Below are 20408 nucleotides of genomic sequence, written 5' to 3'. Positions count from 1 at the left end.
CACTTCTAGTAACACTGCTTGCGCGCCGCTGTCAGCCCCGGGCGTGGGCGGGCCCTTCTGACTCTGGTCTGCCTCACGGGACACTCACCCTCCGTCTCTGAGTCAGTCGCCTTTTCATGGAAACACTATTCAATGATCATTTTCATAAAAATTTGTGCTGGCGTAGTTTTGTTTCTCTTGACGCCGGCCCAAGTGTTTTTCTCTTCTGATTGATTTTGGGTTTCAACTCAGCGTGTCTTTCTTGGTTGTTTATTTTTTAATATATTTCCATTTTTACTGAAGGGGGAACATGAGCGTCAATGCAATCCAGCTGCACCAGATCGGCAACATGACCCGCATTTATACGTCCGTCCAAGGGGGCAGGAAAGGGCCATCTGCAGAAGCCGGAGGGCTGCTCCCGCCCAGATGCAGAAGGAAAGGCTGGCTTGCCAGGGGCTACCCCGGGAGTGGCACTGGCTGCTGCCAGCTTGTTTGGGAAGCGTGGGTGGGTGTTTCGGCAGCCCCTCTGATCTCACCCACCCCGAGTCTGATAAGAATCCTACCACCTTTCCGCATGTGGCAAGAGCCTGTGGTCCTGGCAGGTTTAATGGAGCCCTTTGAGCAATACAAAGGGAGGGTCAACGACCTTTTCGCTTTATCACTATCTGTTTTCAGGCCATGTTCTGGGGCAGATGCCCTCTCTTCTCCTTTTTTTTTTTTTCCTTTTTTTTTAAAGATTTTATTTATTTATTTGACACAGAGAGAGACAGAGACAGTGAAAGAGGGAACACAAGCAGGGGGAGCAGGAGAGGGAGAAGCAGACTTCCAGCCTTTCAGACCAGCAGGCAGCCTGACGTGCCTGATGCGGGGCTCGATCCCTGCGTGCTGCGATCGTGACTTGAGCCGAAGGCAGACCCTTAACCAACTGAGCCACCCAGGTGCCCCGCCCTTTGTTTTCTTAAACATAAGGTTTTTTAAAGCTAGGCCCGGGCATTGTGTATTCCCAAGGAGGCTAAAATCAGTCCTCGGAGGATGAGGGAAAGTCTTCACTCTTTTCATGTAGAAAGTACAGATTATACCTGAAGGTAGGTATACATCTACACATATAACGTAAAACTCCAAAACACATACACAGAGTGTCTGGGACGTTAGATTCGCGTGTGGGAGAAAGGAGGATTAGGGGGAAAATGTCTGAAAAGACTCTGAAAAGACTCTGCAACGGACTGGTCAGGAAACAAAGTTGAAAACACCAACTTAAGCCTATGGGTACCTGCATCACAAGACATTGTTTCTTCTCCTGAGGGGTTTAGCACCAAAGCCTCAGTGACAAGTAAATGCTGTCCGCACTGAGTCCCATCTGCTCAGGATGTCCCCATCACTATTCCTATAAGGGCGATGCTGTCCCTGAAGTGCTTTTTTACCAACAGCTCCCACACACATCACGTCTTGCTTTAGAAGCCAGTGGGTGTCAAGCACAAGAAACAAAACCGAAGAGAAACCAAAAAATGAAAAAGCACAGAAATAAAGAGCTAATGATCTGAGACAAACGAAGCGATGAGGGTCCTTACTCGAAAACCTCATCCTAGTTTTTATGTATGTACCAGCTGAAGATTTCTCAGGACATCTTTTCATTCCGTATTAAGTATCCCAGGCAGCAGTCTTTGCCTTGCCTCAGCCTGTCACGAATCTTGCTTATTCCGAAAGGGAAGCGCGCATTTAACCTTCTCAAATACATGATATGCAATTCTTATTCCGCTTGCTTGGAGCAAAGACTAAAAACCAGTGTTCGGGCTTGCTTCCCTTGCCGGTGCAAACATAACGAATTCTGATTCTCATTTCCACCACTTCTTTCATCTAGGGTGGGCCAGAATTTATTCCCCGCCTCTCAGGACATAGCTTATATTTCCAACAGAGCCAGCCATGATGCTGCTGCACGTCCCCCTGACCTGGACTGGCCAGGATCTTGCTGGACAAAGAAATGGAGTCGTTGTACTCCTCGTCTCTGAAGTTATGTACATCAGCATTGCCCGCTATAGAAATAACACGGCGACAAGCTCAAAGGGTAATTTGTGGAACACGGACAGTAAGTGGGGTGTGTTTTCTGTCCTAAAAATCCCAGAGAAGGGCGGACTTAAGAATAATTTTGAAAAAATCAGAAAGTCTGCGAAAATCCCCCCCCATTGTCTTATAAAGACTGCGTGCTGCTCATCAAATCTCCTAAGTCCTCGGGGTCCCTCCCCCTCCAAGGAGGTCCCCGGACCTGACTTCTAACGGCCAAAGCCAAAGAACGCAGGCACCTGCCTCTAGCAAATCCACTCCGATTCCCTCTCATTCCCAGACACAAATTTCCATGAAAACCAGACAGAGGACAGAAAGCGCAGCAGGGTTTTCCAAAATTGCTTCAGATATGCAGCCTGATTTCATTAGACTCGCCGACTTGTTTCTTTTAGCCCCTGTGCGTGCCCACGGCAGGTGAAATGTCGCTGGCACTCTCTTCTACACCCACACAGTTCACAGGCTTAAGGAAACCCGCCCCACGCAGAGAGATAGGTAGGAGACTGTGGTGCTGAGGGGGACACGGGGCTGCCCAGGGCTCCACAGGAAGAGGGAGGCACTTAGTGATGCTCTGAACCATTGACAAGGTAGCTCTACGAGGTGCTACTTGTCATGTCGCTGAACCCTCCCCCATTGCCCCAGAGCATACAAAAGCTGTTCAGCCCAGAGGAAAAATTCTACAGTTGTCGTTATTAACCCAAGTCTAACTAAAGATCGCAGCTTCCAGGAGCACATGTTGGCCATTTCACACCCGTAAACACCCAACCTGGGAAGCCAGTGAGGAAAGCATTTGGGACAAAGGTAGGCAGCCCCGCTGGCTTTCTGTCCCCTCCGTCACACGACAGTCCTGCCTTCAGCACATTGTCTCCAAGGTCCTCCCAGATGAAGGGGCAAGGACCCAGTGCAGAAGTGACTGGACACAAGCCTTCCCTTGCGAACCACCCAGCCAGCCTCAAGTTCTGGTTGCCAGCAGTGACACGGATTTTCCTCCAAGACTCCAAGCACACATGGCTTGCATCAATGTGTTCTCGCACCCACGCTCTGCGGAGCCCCCTCGCCTCTCACATTCTCATATTTACCCATGTTCACGGCGCGGAACCCCAGGCGAGTTACTGAAGAAGATTTAACGTGCTTCAGACTTCTCAAGTAGAATTTGGACCTTAAATTAAACGCGTACTCCCACGAGAAACCGGGAGGCAGAACGCAGCCCACGGCATCGGGTGCACAGGCAGTGGCCCAAGAATAGAATTTCAGTTTACCTCTGGAAGGAACTCACGTGGTGGCCCAGGCTCCGTGGTGAACAGAACAGGATTTGACTGCAAAATTGCTTTTGTGGGATGCCTGAGTGGCTCAGCGGATTAAGCTTCTGCCTTCGGCTCAGGTCATGATCTCAGGGTCCTGGGATCAAGCCCCGCATCGGGCTCTCTGCTCAGCAGGGATCCTGCTTCCTCCTCTCTCTCTGCCTACTTGTGATCTCTGTCTGTCAAATAAATAAATAAAATCTTAAAAAAAAAAAAACTGCTTTGTTACCCACATTTGAAAACAGGGGAGACAACTGCACGCAAGATATTTATGTATTTACATATTTATATTCCTACATTTATAAAGATATTCTTGCTTTTTGGGTTGTCCCTCCATGGTCTTCCAGGGAAGCATTCCAGCCACCAGAGATGGGCCACGGCATAGACAAGAACATACAGCCCTGTTCATTAGTTCTGAGTTTTGGTGTTTTTTTTTTTTTATATAAATTCCAGTATTCTTAGTCCCTTGTGTTCGGTTGCCAATAACTGTACAAATGAGGTGTTAAATTTGATATAGGGATTTAGAGGGGAGAAAAGCCACATGCATTTTACTTAACACACTTTTGGGGGTTTTTTTGTTTGTTTCCTTACAGTAAGCATTGCCCACTGGGAACAATACAGCAGAACAAGGACAGGGAAATTCCCTTATCACGCACTAGTGATAATGAAAGCAAACCATTTACAAGGGAGCACAGACGAGGGGTTTGCGGCAGACCAGGGACAGGCGCTGAAAACAAATTTCTTATTCAGGGAAATGTGAATGAGTAAGAACCTACAGTGAGGTTTTTTACTTTGCATAAAAATTAAATCTGAACTCTAAAGCATGCATATGGTAAAAAGCTAAGTTATTCAAAGACACATCACACATAGCACGTTGATAATACCAAGTAGCATATGAACGACACGACTGACTTTATAAGACTTTGCCATGAACTTGCGTGTTACCTAAAGAGGGAGAGGCCTTCTTAGAAGATGTTGTGTGAACACGGGCTCTTGAAAGTTAACCCTATAGCTGTCCACTTCACAGATGTTCTTTCTTTTGCAAGGATAACAGCACCTCAAGAATGCTATTCTTCTGAGTGCCTGGACGGCTCTGTCGTTAGGTGTCTGCCTTCAGCTCAGGTCATGATCCCAGGGCCCAGGGATCGAGCCCTGCACCTCACCACATCGGGGTCTCTGCTCAGCAGGAAGCCTGCTTCTCCCTCACCCACTCTCCCTGCTTATGTTCTCTCTCTGGCTGTGTCTCAGCAAAACAAATAAATAAAATCTTAAAAAAAAAAAAAAAAAGAAGAAGAAGAAGAAGAATACTATTCTTCCGAATGAAAAATTGCATTATTCTCAAGAAACTGTCCATATGCCAGGCAAGAAATATGTCATCATCCTGGAGTTATCTTTAAACAGGGAACGTGCGAGTAAGATTTTTACTCATGAAGTTGTCAGAGCGTGATTCCAATAAAAGTAGCACTATGCGTTACCAGGCATGCAAAGCTTCTGCCTGAAAGTATTTATTTTGCTCTTTAAAAGTATGTAGTGAGTCAACAGGAAATTATATATACATCTTCCCTCCAATTAGAAAACTGCAAATTTAGTACTAAATATGTCATGCTAGCCTCCCATTTTTTTATTGCTATCTTATCTGGTTCCACAGTGATACTCTCGATGAGATCCAAAGGAGACACCAAGTCACAAAATTCTACTCCTGTGATCCAATTATAGGATGGGTTTCATGTTACTGATTATGTTAAATAGGAACCCCTAGCCGAAAATTCTAAACCTGCCCTGAGTCACAATGCAGCAGCCACCACTGAACCCTCGAAATACGGTGGGTCCAGACTGAGCTGTGTTTTGAGTCCAAACACCACACTGGAATTGGAAGATTTAAAGTAAAACATAATAATACAAAAAGCCTCGCCAATAGTTATAGGCATTACATTGGCATGATAACATGTTGGACATGTTGTGTTACATGAAGTCGATTATTAAAATTAATTTAACTGGTTTTTCTTTCTCATGTAGCTACTGGAAAATTTAAACTATGTATTTAGTAATGTAAAATGTAAACTATGTATTTAAACTGTATAATTTCACTATGGCTACAGGAAAACGTAAGACTAACCAGGAGACGCGCACTCTTCTTTCTTCACCCAGGGCTGCTATCTCAACCTTCCACTTGCCTCTGCCTCTCTACCACCTGCTCCCTTCTTGTCACTTCCAGGAGGGGGTCCCCTGCTCTGACCAAGGGAATTCTGGACAGCAGAGCCCCTGCTCGGGTTCCGAACTCCACTCTGCAAGTTCTTACCATCTGTGTAACTCTGGCCTTAGCACTCCCAAGCCTCACTCTGCTATTCTGGAAAACAGGGGCAATAAGGGCGCCTCCTTCCAAGAGCCATGGTGAGGGTGACCATGACAACAAACGTCCCTGGCCTGCACCATCAGGTGTGGACACTGTCGGTTACAATCTTCCAAACACCACACTCTCCCTTCCCTGTTGCCAGATCATTTCATTCCCTACCTTTTAACTTCACACTTGGGATACTAAAGTAAGTGTCTACACTGGTGCCCCCAAAACCGGGAGGGCTGGGTAGTTCTTGTGCTACATGACCCAGACACTCCCAATGCTCCATGCTCCAAGCACCTACCAGCACCCCACCCCCCACCCCCCACACACTGCCTAGATGGCACTGCACAGCTCCAATGCCTCGTCCTTCTGGAAGCACTCTCTGACCTCTCTGATCTTCCTATGGTGTGGTTTAGATCATTCTTTGCACGATTTTTGTAAGATGGGCTATTTTATTCATACTCTACCCTGTTTAAAAAAAAAAAAGATTTAAAGTGATCTACAAGGATATATGCAATATAACAAGGCTTTTAAGAATTCAGAAGTAGATGCATAATAAACACTAAAGATAGAGCCAAAGAGAAACAAGGATCAGAGCGGAGATAGCAGCTAAGACTGCAGGGGTCCGGCAGGTAGGCAGTGGGGGCCACGCGCTGAAGCTGGGCCATCCAGCCAAAGGCTCACATGCGCACTCCTGATGCAGAGACTAAAAATGAAGTTCTCCCATCAGTCCCTAAGAGATCAGGGTCTGTGTCATGGGGTAAGAAGCTCACCTTTCTTCTCTTGTCTTGACTGGTCTTTGCCATCACCCCCAAATAGCATGTCAGAGCCCTTGACATAGAAACCTCATAGGGGCCACTCCCTCTATCACCGTACTGTGGAGGGCTGTGGCTCACCATCACACCAGCCTGGTCTGAGCAGGTGATACTACTGAATGAGTGACTTTTGTTAGCATAGAAGTCACCACTCTCTAGATCCCGTGGCATGTGGCTTCCCCCCTCTCTAAAGCCCGTGGCACATGGCTTCACTCCCCTCTCATTCCCTTTCCGTATTTCATCTTCCTCAACATGTAACCTGAGGCTTCCCCACAGTGCCCTCCCTGTGAGGCATCTTGAGTAGAATATCAGGCAATAGCATGACAGTCTAAGAGGCAGTTTGCCATTCCCGGATACAGTCTGCACGCTCTAGTCTCTCTCCCTGCACTTGCCTTTCCGTGACCCTGAATGCCCCTCTTCCACTGGAGTCTTGAGCCTTCACGGCCTGGATCAGATCTGACCACAGACCAGGGTCTGCCCATAGGCATTCCCAGCATTCCTGGGCGGGCTTCTTCTCTTGCATCAACTTCCACCTGCAGACATTAACCCCAAGACACTGTTTTCCAAGTGAATATGTATTAGCTACGTGGAGCGGAAAGGGCTAGAGTTTTGTTTCCATGTTGTCAATACGACTAGTTGAAAGAAAGACGGGACCCCTGGGTGGTTCAGTCAGCTAATCATCTGCCTTCAGCTCAGGTCATGATCCCAGGGTCCTGGGATCGAGTCCCACATCGGTCCCTGCTCTGTGGGGATCCTGCTGCTCCCCCTGCTTGTGCGCACTCTATCTCTCTCTCCTGTCCACTCTCTCTCTCTCTCTCTGAAAGATAAATAAAATCTTTAAAAAAAAAAAAAGAAGAATTCAAGCAGATCACTAATTCTGAGAGTCAGACAAGTAGATAGGTAAGATCCACGCTGAAATTTTCTGGCTCTCCCCCATATTTACAGCTGTTCTTCCAATCTCCAGACATATCCAGTGCCTTTGTAGTCTCAGATCAACCCATGTTCCCCAAGTCTCTCTGTGGCCAGTGCTCTCATGCAATAGGTGATCCAGAAGTTTTGACTGGGAAATGTGTCCCCAGGTTGCTTAAAATTAATAAAGAAAATTTAACATGATTGGATGCTTCATTTTTGCAAAAAAAAAATTTATGTTGAAGCTAATTATTTATAAATGTGTTGTTAATATACACACGAATGTATCCCCTTCTCTGCCTCCTGGTAGTTTACTGTGGGGTTACATACTTATGGGATGATTTTAATTTTTTTTTATTTTGAAGATTTATTTATCTACTTGAGAAAGAGAAAGCTCACACAAGTGGGGGGTGTAGAAAAGAGGGAGAGAGAATCTCAAGCAGACTCCCACTGAGCACAGAGCCTGATGTGGGGTTCGATCCCATGACCCTGAGATCATGACCCAAGCCGAAACCAAGAGTTGGACGCTGAGCCGACTGAGACACCCAGACGCCCCTGGGTTGATTTTATCGACTTACCTCTGGTTTTACAATTTTAGTATGGAGTAACTGGAGAAACTATACTTGTGAGGCACTCTGTTTAACCGCCTATGTTTAGAAGTCTTAGAAAACTGCAAAAATAAATCAAATTTTGTCATGAGTTATGAGGGTAAGCCACCTCAGAACCGACAGTTTTGGCTATGAGAGCCTCTCATTTTGATACTTGAAGCAACACGTGATCATCTCCTCCACTGCCCTCACATTAGGGCCTTTCGGGGGGTTTCAGAACTTGGAGTAAATATTGGTAATATGCTGATTTAACGTGCCTTCTCCAGAAAAGACCCACGATATTCCCTGGTACCTGATCTTTATTGTCATTATTTCTATTTTAGAACTCTGTAGTGAAGTAAATTTCACCGCCAGGGCCAAAGAGATTAGAAAGTACTTTTCGATACTGAAGAGGCAAATTTTCCTCCACTTTTGCTTATTCTGTCATCTTGCCGCTGAATCTCGCACTGCGAAAAGAGCAAGCCTTGCACAAGACAAGTTTAAATTTTGTGCAATTAGAGACCCAGATTTGTAAATCTGGCAGCAGGCACACATCAGCTTTGCGAGGTTGGATAAAATTTTAATGAGAAAGCATTCAAAGCATGAGATCTTCTTAGAATGTTCCCGAGCTAGCAGTCAGCTTCTTTTCTCCATGTTTTTCTCTCACTTCCTCATAAAAGAAACTTCAGCTTTCTAATACATTTCATTTAAAAGTTTTATGTTGACATGGTGTCAGTGGCTTATGTTTCCAAACATTTCGTTTTACCAACACGTACTTCTGTTACTATTTACGCTCAGCTTAGGTCTATGTAAGCCCATGCAAGGATCCTGAAGTCCACCTTGTCCTCTACTGGGGTCCAAAGTTTTGCCTTGCCAGACAGCGCCATAGGGGTCCCCACCCCCTCCCACCATGAAGATGTCTCCCATTCTCCTCTCAGACGCCCGAGAGCCTCATTCATTCCGGCCTCAAGCAGAATTCCCAGCCTCAGGGAGCATAGAAGAGGCAACAGCACTTTCTCCATGGTCAAGTCCAGTGAATTTATTCTGTTAAGGCAATGGGTCATTAATAGATATGGTAAGACCTTGGGTTTCTCCTATTGTTCCAAAGAGCACAGGATCAGATGGCCATCTTCATTCAGACAGCAAGATGAACACCACCAGCGAACCCATTCTCCACCATGCAGTTTATGACTACACCCAACATGGTTACACACACTTCCCTGCCTGGAACACTCCAATTTAGTATTTCTTTTCCTTTGCAACTTTCACTAAGTTAGTAAGCCTCAAGAATCCATAACCTACACTTCCGCTCCATCACAGAGAAAATGAATCTCTCTACGAGGAGTGGGGAATCACTTAATAGAAATATGGCAATGACAGTACATCGCCGGACAGGTCTTCCCTCCCTTGCTCCCCTGCACCCAGGCTGAGAAGCAAACACACGTCTTCACTTTTAAATTAAGATTTGGGAGCTTTTACCAATCCCTTAACTAAGTGAAAATTAGAGTTTTCTGCTATTAAAAAATGTCACCACACATGAGCCTGCTTTCTTTCCTATTCATTGGAGACATGATTTTCTCCCCCTTCCAGTGGGAATAATTATGGAAATAATATTATTCCTAAAAGGAATCCCATATGAGACACCAGTGTGTATGAAGATCTCATTCTCACTACAACAATTCAAAATCAAAAGGAAGGAGCCACAGATCTCGTTTTTAAAAACCTTTAGCTAGTGATTTGTCCTAGATCAGATCTGACATTCAGTTCTTTAAGAGTATAGTAAAAAACTGATATATTAATTCAAATCGCTTATTTAACACACTTCAAGGATATTTCAGGCTTCACGTGCATAGAAAAAAAGTCACATAACTAAACTAACTTTGCACATACTTTTGAACATATACGAACTCAAGGTAACTGAACCCCTTACTTTCATTGTCAAATTACTATTTCTCATACACAATCAGGGTCTTCGAGATTATGACATGTCACTATAAAAATAGAAGAACTTAAAAGTTAGTTTAAATCTAAAACTTAGACCATTCTTAGACGCACCCTTTAATTTCTTGGTGTCGTCTACATTTTACTTACACTTAAATTTAGCAAAGTAATTTTAGATCGCCTGCCTTCCCTACCTTCACTAGATTTGCAATGTTACAAACATGAAACATTGAATCCTCTCTCCTTTAAATACCAAAATGTTACAAATAAAAGGTAAAATTAAAAGAGAAATTCGTCCCTGGCTCAGAGGCTAGTCCAATCATTGGAAACTCCTGTTGTTTATCTACAGAACAGCTTTGAATCAATACACGTGAGGTGTATATTGACAACGCAAAACACATAACTAATTAACTCACTGCTAATAAGCCGCCTGGAAGTGCAAAGAAGCACCAGGGAGAAGGCCATCGTGAGCACCAACAACACAGAGGGATGGCTGGTAGACCTTGTGTGTAAACGATCACCAATTACGGCATTGCCACTAAATCCACCCAGCCCTCCAGCTCACACTGCTGTAACCAGCTCTCCAAATTGCCTGAAATTGTGTCCAAAATACTTGAATACTCCTATAGCGTCAGCTTGTTTTTCTTACCAATGCCTCTCCAGAGTTTTTAATATTGTTTCAAATTCAAGGTGTAGATCATAAATAAAAGCTGTATCTCGAAGGATTATATTCCCCAGCGCCTCCCCGCTACTTCCACCCACCCCTACTAATCCCCCTGCAAAGTCCAGGAATCCTTACATGCAAAAGGGAAAGAAAACAGAGCCCCTTTCCTATTCTCCTCCTCATTGGAAAAGCTTGCCTGGGAAGCAAAGGGTGATAAAGTCAGGAGGTGACCTCTTTGTCTCTTTTCCTGCATTTAGAGAGATCAACTCCCACCCTAAATGGAGAAGCATCAAAAGGCTGGGATTTTGCTCATGGTGACTTAAGTTACCTTGACCGCATCTTGCTTCCCAGGCTCTATGAGTCTCATTAGACACATGCAGGTGTCTCTATGTCAACACCTCCTGAATGGAGTTCTATGAAATAGCATGCAGCACTGACATTTATTCAACATGACAATGTCTCCCCACCACCATGTATCATATGACGGAGGCTGACCTTCTATCCTTTTCCACCAGCGAGTAGGAAAATCCTTTAGAAACGATAGCGCCTCTGTGTTGGGAAGAAATAAATTCCCCTTTTATTATTTCATTTTCTTGTTGTGTAAGGATAACTAACCAGAAAAAAAAATCAGAGCTAATAATAATTTTAGAGAAAAAAATGGAAAGTTTTCTAGTATTTATTTACCTATAACATGACACATGATCTATCCCACACATGCACAGTACACATACAATATTTTCGAACAGCACCTAAGTTAAAAATAATTTTTTATTTTTTTCAGAGATGCTTTACTTCTTACTTATATATCTGGCATTCCACTGGGGTCTTAGCCCTCACCACAAATAAAACACCTGATTTTATAAGATAGAAATTCAAAAAGATTTTTCTTTAGCGCCAAAAGAAAACATGAGGGGGGAATCTTTTTATACACATGTACACACATAACCCCATAATCTATTCTAATGGCAAATTCTGATTTTCAAAATGTTAGCTAAAGGAGGAATCTCAGATTAAATCCCCAAGCACTCATCAGGAAATAACAGACACATGTAAAATAATGTATCACAATTCTGTCCTGAAATTTTAAAAAATAAAATGAAGTAATGACAAAGTGTTAGGAAAGGGGAGAAACTGTAATTTTAAGTGGTGCTGGAATTACATATTCTTCAACATATAAATCAAAAGATATGATGCCCATTCGCCCGTTTAGTGTAATTTCCAGAAGTCATTGACTTGAATGGAAGCTAGAATTACCAAACCGCAAACAGCATGGGTGATGAAGGTAGCACTCATAAAACCTTTCTTTAGAATTATAAAACTTTACATATTAGCCACAAGTTGGCATAGCTCATCTCGTTTCCACTAGATTTGTAATTTCAGTGGTATGATTAGCTCATTCATAATTTAACACCCAGTGAAGTAATTTTTCTGGTTGGATTTTTACATAACTTCTGTTGCCTGGTCTTCCCACTGATGAAGGAGCTGACACAACCTGATGCCCGCAGAGCAAGGGTTAACTCCAGGAATGTGACAGTTCTCTGGTGATAAGGCGATGGGGAGCGGAGGTCGGTCAAGGGCTCTAAACTACTTGGAGAGAACTGAAAATACCCGAAAGTGGTTCCGATGATAAATGAAGTCTATGTTATGTCACCCAGGGAAAAATACAGGGCTTTTTATACTCATATTGAAAGTTTTTTGAACTACAGAAACTACAGAAACACGGCAGGGTGAAATCTGTGGCCCATATGAATACGGTCTTTTGAAGGGTAAACGAAATTATCCTTATATCAACGAAGAGTTGTATTAAGTCCACATCTGCATTAAAATTGTATATCCATTTTATTAGGCAGTCCGGTCTGCTATTAATAATAGCATATAAGTTTATGCTTAAAAATACTAAAAATAACTCTCCCACAGTCCCTTTTGCAAAACACCTATCAATATGTAATAGCGACAAATGGATGACGTATTTTAGATACCAAGGCTAGCTGGTTAAAAAAAAGAATTACAGGTTACATTTTTAAACATGCCGAGCACTCCAGTTAAGGTGGCAAACTGTAAGCACGTAAACCTAACAGCTGCACTCTGAGGTGTCAGAAGGTGAAAACACAGAGACAGATGGGGGGGGGGGGGAAGATACACAGCTCAGGCTTCCCAGACGCCGTCGGAGGGAGAGTCCACGCATGCAGGGACGACCCTGGGTGACAGCCCAGTCCACACCTGGTCCCTGCATTCAGCCAAGAGCGGTCTTTAATGCCCCATCTACTCCCAGTCGAGACAAGAACAAGTAGGCTTCGGCTCGGTACCCAGATGAGCCCCCGCCGGTTTCGGGGTGCCTGCTCCTCTCCATCCGGCCCCGACCCCGCGCGCCCTCCGAGACCCCGGTAGCAGCGAGCCTTCCTTCCCGGCGTCGCACACCCCACCTGTCCCGGCGCCGTCGGAAGGGTCGGCCACCCCGCCACGCCGCCACCAGCCGCGTCCTCGCGGCCGCCTTAGCGGGAGCCGGGCAGAGCGCGCGGGCCGCGGGACTTACCGGAGGCGAGCGCCGCCGTCGGGGAGGGCGTGTCCCGCACGTGCGTGTCCGCGCGTGTCCGCGCCCGCGTGTGCCCGAGCGCGTGCCTGGCGGTGCGCGCCGAGCCGGGCCGCACTGACTCCCGGGGCGCCGACGGGCTCAGCCCATGGTGTGGGCGCCGGCCTCGGGGAGGCTCCGGCTCCCGCCAATCGCCGAGCAGGGAGGCCGCCCCGACGCGCGACCCGCGATCCGGGGGGTGCGCGCCGGGGGCGGGGCGCGGGGGCGCGAGTGTCCGAGTGCGTGTGGGTGTGCGCGCGTGGGTGTGCGAGGGCGGGGAGCCCCGCGGCGCGGGCAAGTCCTGCGCTGCCCGGTTTAGGACGGAGCTGGCGGCTGGCGGGGGGAAGGGGAGGAGGACGAGGAGGAGGAGGAGCAGCTGCTCCCGCGGAGCCTGGGACGACGTGCGCGCCGAGCCCGGCCCCGCAGGAGAGGAACCCGGGACGCGCCTCCAGGAGGGGACTCGAGAGGACTGGGGCGCGGTGCTGGGAGAGCCGCGGACGTGCCTGCTCCTCGAAACTCGGGGTCGCTTTTGGTGAGAAGTAGTATTTTTTCTCCAGCCTCAGCCACTACAGACATGAGAAATAATAAAAAGAACGGGTTGCTGCCGTAGAAGTTTAAAATAACCACTGACTGCCTTGGATGCTCAGCACAGCGAAGACGTCGCCCTCAGACTGATGACGGAGAGACGCGGTGCCAAGGTTCCGCCGACTTCGGGGGACCTGGAGTCGCTGCGTGCGCGCCCCGGGAGCCAGAGCCGAGCGCGGGGACCTGCCGGCGGAGGCTCGGCCGCGGCGCGGCGCGGGACGGTGCGAGGACGCCTGGGCGCGAGCCACCCTGGTCTGACGCGCGGACGCGGTGACAGCAGCCCGCGTGAGAACCGTGTCCGCAAAATACAGCTTCCAAGAGGGGGAGCCGCGAGGTTCTGCTCCTCGGCCTCGGGGGCACTGTGCTAGGACCCTCCAGATGTTCTAGTTCATCATCGAACCTGACCTCAAAATCGCGCTTACCTGAGGACTGCCGCTCCTCACTCACGCAGTCCCACGGGGGCTGTCACGACCGTCCCTGCGTGATCGCTAGGAACGCATCCCAGAGCGTCCTCTCGCACACTCGCCCCTTTCCGACCGAGTGAAAACTACTCATGTCCCTCCCTCGCCAAACTTTAACAGCCAAGAATTTCAGCAAACAGCCAGAAAGAAAGCGAAGTCCCCCCCCCCACCCCAAGGGAAGGGAGGGAATAAGCACTCCTTTAATTTGAAAAATAATAATTAAAACTCCCTCAACTTTTAAGGCCGGGGAACATAATCTATTAATTGGTCGCTATTAACATGCAGTTTTATTGACCATAGCACACAGAAGTCTGATTGTGAAGGAGGAGTGTTTTCAATGAAAGTAGAGTTATTTTAGCTGCAGACGTGTTTACATTTCTGTGGTTTAGTCTATAACTTTCTCTTTTTCTTGCTGCAGAATTCTGCTCCATGAAGCAAAGCCCTTAGCTCCCAGACATTCCAAAAAGTCTGCCAAAATAATAGAAAAAAGAGAGAGAAGAAAAAACACACAGAGACCCCCAAGTCTGGGTCAGGCTCAGGGTTGTAAGTGGGCATCATGAGTATGCCCCCTCCCCACACACTTTCCAGTTTAAAAAAAAAAAAAGCCTTCAGGGCTCCATTTCCTGTTTGCTGGAGGAAAAAAAAAAATGGGTCTAAGCAGCTGAGTTTAAAAACTGCCTTCTCCAGGACCTATAGATTCTGAGAGGACCTTTAACCCTAAAGATGCCAAAACGGACTCATTAATTTGACAATCTGCCGTTACAGACTCTCCAAGGAAGTGTTTCTTTTTTAAATGGGTAACTTTCATGAAACTATAAATCTATTTTTAGGAAATTTCCTGAACAAACACACACATCATGGTAGATGAGATACAGGACACCTCTCCTTAGGGGGCCAAGAGAAGATACCAATAAAAATAAACAGTGAAAACAGAATAAGCTTCTGACAAGAATGCGTCCTTTTCTTAAAGACCTATACAAAGAACAGAATGCATGTTAAAAGGTGCACATTTAGAAGGTCAGGTCAATTTGTATCATCTGTGCTAGAATTGTCATTTGCAAAATCGATAGATTCTTTTTTTTTTAAAGATTTTATTTATTTATTTGACAGAGAGAGATCACAAGCAGGCAGAGAGGCAGTCAGAGAGAGAGGAGGAAGCAGGCTCCCTGCTGAGCAGAGAGCCCGATGCGGGGCTCGATCCCAGGACCCTGAGATCATGACCTGAGCCGAAGGCAGCGGCTTAATCCACTGAGCCACCCAGGCACCCCCAAAATCGATAGATTCTTTTCCATTGCTCATTGCTACCATAGTAGTCACAATACTGCAGTTTATGTGGTCTTAAATAATGTCCTACCTGCCTCTCTCCTTAACTGTCAATTGTATATTTTGGTTCCTTTTCTCTCTAGCTATTCTCCAAAAATTCCAGATCCAAGAAACCTCACTGTATTTTGAAATCTTCCTCTTAGCCACAGTTTTCAAAACTCACCACAGGGGACCCTTCACAGTAAAGAGAGTGCTTTAAAGTAAATAGATTCTCAACCTGTTCAATGAGATCAGCAGTCCACTGGGCAATGACTCTGCTTTATATACTATGATACGCTAGCGAAGTTTCTCAATCACGTCACTGGCACTAGATATTATGCTACAGAACAGTGCTGGAAATAGTACTATGTGTGCTAATGGACAAGAGAACATATTTAAAGAATAAAGAACCGCTCTTAATAGTAGAAAGAACATGACCTCAATAATCCAAGTTACCACTTTTGAAACTGAAACCATGGGTTCAGAAAAACCACAATATTTGAAACAAGGTCACGTCCAGTTCTCCTGTACTACTCTTCTTCCGTTCCCCAAAAGACACCACGCCCAGAGAGAGAGAGAAAATTTCTTAAAAGGCAAGAAGGACATTCTTAGCATTCTCAAAAAATTGAGGTCATTCACTTGGAAAAATCTCAGAACCCCAGAATCCCAGAGTTCTGCGTTGACCTTAGGACACCATGTTCTCCAATTGATAGCATCTTATAGTTTGTAATTAGAAAGTTCTTCCTATTGTCTAATCTAATCTAATCTCTCCCTACTGCTACCAGCATTTCCTGCAGTATGGTCCATACTCAAGGTCAAAATAGTAGGAAATCTGTGTCAACTAGGCAAACCAATTGAAACAAATTGACAATCCGAGAGGCCAATAGAAACCAAGTGATGAAGACACATTCACTATCTGTGCTGCAGGACAAATACGAAATCCGGTAATTGTAGTTAAGTTAACCATGTATCACTTAAAAGAAAGGTTTTATAAAAACACGCCTTGATGCACTTCATAAGAATTAGTATTTTTTAAGTATTTTGTATGAAATGGTCTTCTTTCTATATAAAGTTTTATGGTCAACTTAATTCTTTCTGAAATCCCTTTTATCCAAAAGATGTTTTGGATTAATTTAAGTATTTGTTACTGGATAATATCAAGCTCTTGTACAATGAAATGTCCTGCATTGGGTTGTCACACCTGTTAAATATAAGTCTCCTTTTCTTTTGATATTCTGAGAAGGGCCTTAAAAGGTTTACATCCTTCAATATGGAGACTTAATTGCTTTACTATAATAAAAATAATCCCTATAAAAATTCAGATTGTGGATATTTCAAAGCTGAAAGAACTATTGGATCGGAATGTAAAGGTTGCAGTTCAAAAAGCGTTCCACTTTTAATATAACGTGCATGGGGTTATGAGTTATAAACTCCTGGTTATCATTTTGTAGGGTCTGGTCTTTGTTGTCCTCACACGGAGCGTCTTTGAGCTTACTTTATGGCTTAGCAATTCTGCGTGTGCATGTGTTAAATATGGAAGGGGTAGCATATCCCTCTGCAGTAAATGCTCACAAAGGAGGAAGTCTCAGATTCTGTTTTAAACGAGGCCCTGGAGTGAAGTTCCCCATGGACACATTCATGTCTTGGTGAACTCAAGTCGAATGTGAAACCTTTCTACAGAACAGCCACAGTTTGGGAAAGCAGACATTGTGCAAGCTTCAGTGGTTGGTCACCGTATGAGCACCCTTAAGCTTTCCCCCGGGACCTTTCTTTCACTCTGAAGGTGGGTGGATGGGGGTCTACCCATTCCAAGCTCCACCTTCCCCATGGTCACCCAAGACCAGGTAGTGAGGAGAATAAGCATTAGAACTCCAGTGTTGAGGTCCTACACATAGCGTCCCTGGGTCCCCCTTTCCCTGCCACCCCGATATCCCACTCCTTGACTTCTATCACTGATCGCTAGTGAAACCAAAAGACAGAGCTGCACGCTGTCTTGAGTCTTCAGCCTCCTCCAGAAGCTAGTATCTTCTCTTACCAGCTGCTAAGTTCAGTTTTCTGTGTCTTTGCCCTTTCAGACAAACTACCGTCATGCAACACTCTTAGCCTCTGAAACACTTTCTCGATCTCTGTCAGACAGAGTTTAAGCATGCATTACGCACAGCAGTTCTCAATAACACGTGACAGCAGTTCTCAATAACACGTGGTGGCCACAAATGGCTCCGTAAAATTGCATAACGCATAATTCCTATCAACTTGCATAATGCACGACATACACTGATGGGAAACACATTGTGCGTTTGTCAGTGAGCTTTGGTGACAAAGGTTAGACAAAATGGATCAGGAGACTAGATTTGTATTTTTAAAATGGAATTACATAGAGCACATCAGGAGATTTGCCCTGGCTCTTTTGACGATCACGCTTAGGTAATTTGCTTTTGAGCTTCATGTACTATGACACTAAATCTATCAATGAACAATTTTTGTCATGTACACTTTCATCAACATCATTACTCATGAGTACAAAAATAGTTGCATTTTTAGAAAATCGAGACAGTATCTTCTCAGTGATTTTTCTTTATCGATAAAGGCACTGATATAACAGTGCATCGATGCAAATAAAATCAATATCTTGATGACTTCCTTTTGTACCTTAGAGTAGTAAGCTAATATCTTAGAATTATGGATGACCTGATATAATTTTAATGTGTGGAAAGTCCATTTCAGATATAATGCAGAGACATTTGTTGAGGGATGCGTGAGAACGGGCTCCAGCACCCATGAGCCACGCGACCTTGGGCAAGTCATAGCTTCTTGACTAAAGCCTCGATTTTCTCATCTATTAAGTGAGTCTATTGGAATGAATGAGCTCAAATATGCTCACCACGAGTCTTCCCCAGAAAGAACTGGAGTTCTTTGTCTTCATATCCCTACTTCTTGGCATATTGATGGACTGCTTCGTCTAGAGCACCTGTTAGGAATTATACCTCTCTCTGATAAGCCCTAAAGCACACACCTCTTGCTTCTCTCTCCTGCAACCAAGAACAGCACCCTCTCGAGACGGGATCCATCATCTTTGGGTCCTACATCAACCTGGTGTTGGGTGGAGAAGGGCGGTTTTTACAGCAGGGATCTCCACATTAAAATCACCTGCACTTTGACTAGCAGTGCCAACGTCTGGACCCCACCTCAGACGGAGTGAATCAGCATCTCAGGGGACCGGGGACTATCTCACTGGTGCTGATGTATATGTTTGAAACCCCCCAGGTGGTTGGAATGGATCTGTAGCCGGGAGGACCCCAGCTGCTGAAATCATAGTCACTGAATGAATAAGGAAGGAAGTCCAGAAGCTCACCTGGTGTGAAGACTCCGGAAAATGCACTTAAAAGATGAACTCCATCCCCTTAAGCATCTGCCTAGCCTAAAGACCCTCTTCCTGTGTTCGATGTTCTCACTCAGTCACAGAATCCTGGGATCTTGTAATTTCTTGCTCATTCTGCTCCCTTTTCTTGGACTCTCCTCTCCATCTTCATGTGGTCTGCCGTTTATAAAGCCCTTATAGACATGTTTATCACACAGATGACCTCAGTCACTTTGTGCAGTAAGTTCAAAGGGCTCCAAAATGGGTCAAGACTCAAACCCAGATCTTGGGAAGTTTCACTGTGTGGCTATTTGCCATCCTTCGTTATTTCAGAATCTCCTTCTGGATCCCTTGTCTCCATCCCTGAGCCTAGCGTAACCCCTGTCCTCCAGCAAGCTTTCCCATCTTTGGGGCAGCACCCATGTATCTTAACTACATCATTCACACATTGGGACTCAATAAGAATTACTCGATAAGAATTTATCTTTGATCTGTGCCCCTCACTTGCCCACGGGCCATACTGACTACCCAGAACTCCCATGCATATGCCTTTCTTTAATCCCAGGGCCCAGGGCTCTCACTCAAGGCTTTATAACCTCACATCTGGCCACTGGGGCTGTCTCCTAACTACCCAGGTCCCAGGAGCCTGTTGTGCAAGGTAAGTTTACGGTCTACCTTGCAGGTCAACCTCTGGGCTTGCAGGCTGGCTCTACCAGGTGGGGAGCCTCGGAGTTGAATGGCCAAACCTACCATGTGGTGCCAAGACAGTCGCTGAACAATGGATTCCAGAAACACGGACTTCATCTACAAACAGCAGTAGGGTGAGTGGCAATCAGCATGATAAACGACCTTCTCCAGAAACCCAAGGATGTTGTATCTGAGAACCCCATCTCTCCTTGGAGATGATAATCCTCCAACTGTGGTTCCTGGAGGGGTACCAGTTTGGGGAATTTGTTACTAGTCATGACGAGTTAAGTCCAGAAACAGAGATAAGTCCAAAAACTTCTAAAGCAATCTGACAGAGTAATTTTATGTCTGCTCAATCTGATAATAAAAATTTGAGTTTGGATTTTATATGTCTTCTTTTTATTTCACTTTTTGTAGTAACTTAGTTTTCTTATGTTTTCTAAAGTATCTATGGAGCACAAGTTATAAAATTAAAGTGGTGTTTCCCCACAGAGAGTTTGAGAAACCCTTCCATAGACTACACGGATCCCATGTGCCTGGATACCACTTGAGAAAGACATGCAAGGGAAGTGCTCCTGACTATTTTATCCAGAGGAAACTAGCCTTGCCTAAGAGACTGTTTATGTTATTGAATCAGACTAAAAGTTCTAAGCCAGACTTGCTCATAAATCTAATATTTTTCCTGTGAACCAGCAGGTGCACCTTACGAAGAAGCTCAGAGTCACTGAAAAAAAAAAATCACCTTTCTCCGAACTTGTTAGTTGTGGTGTGAATTAAGATTCATGTCTCTTACATGGGTTTTTGGGTCTCCCACAACCTGGGGCCAGGTTTTCTTTCTAATTTAACACCCACCCTTT

General features: G+C 45.3%; 1 protein-coding gene across 1 annotated transcript in view; it reads right to left on the bottom strand.

Annotated features, from left to right (window-relative positions):
* ERG (ETS transcription factor ERG) overlaps positions 1–13178 on the bottom strand; it is a 244586-nt gene extending 231408 nt beyond the window's left edge. Inside the window, exon 1 of the mRNA XM_047719911.1 lies at positions 13123–13178. The gene's annotated coding sequence lies outside the window, so the exon portion shown is untranslated. The remainder of the gene's footprint in view (positions 1–13122) is intronic.
* Positions 13179–20408: the final 7230 nt, after the last annotated feature.

Source organism: Lutra lutra, chromosome 1, assembly GCF_902655055.1.
Source record: "Lutra lutra chromosome 1, mLutLut1.2, whole genome shotgun sequence".
In the NCBI taxonomy this organism is placed as follows: Eukaryota; Metazoa; Chordata; class Mammalia; order Carnivora; family Mustelidae; genus Lutra; species Lutra lutra.
Note: the sequence above shows the minus strand (reverse complement) of the source record. Positions and strands in the feature narration are given on the sequence as shown.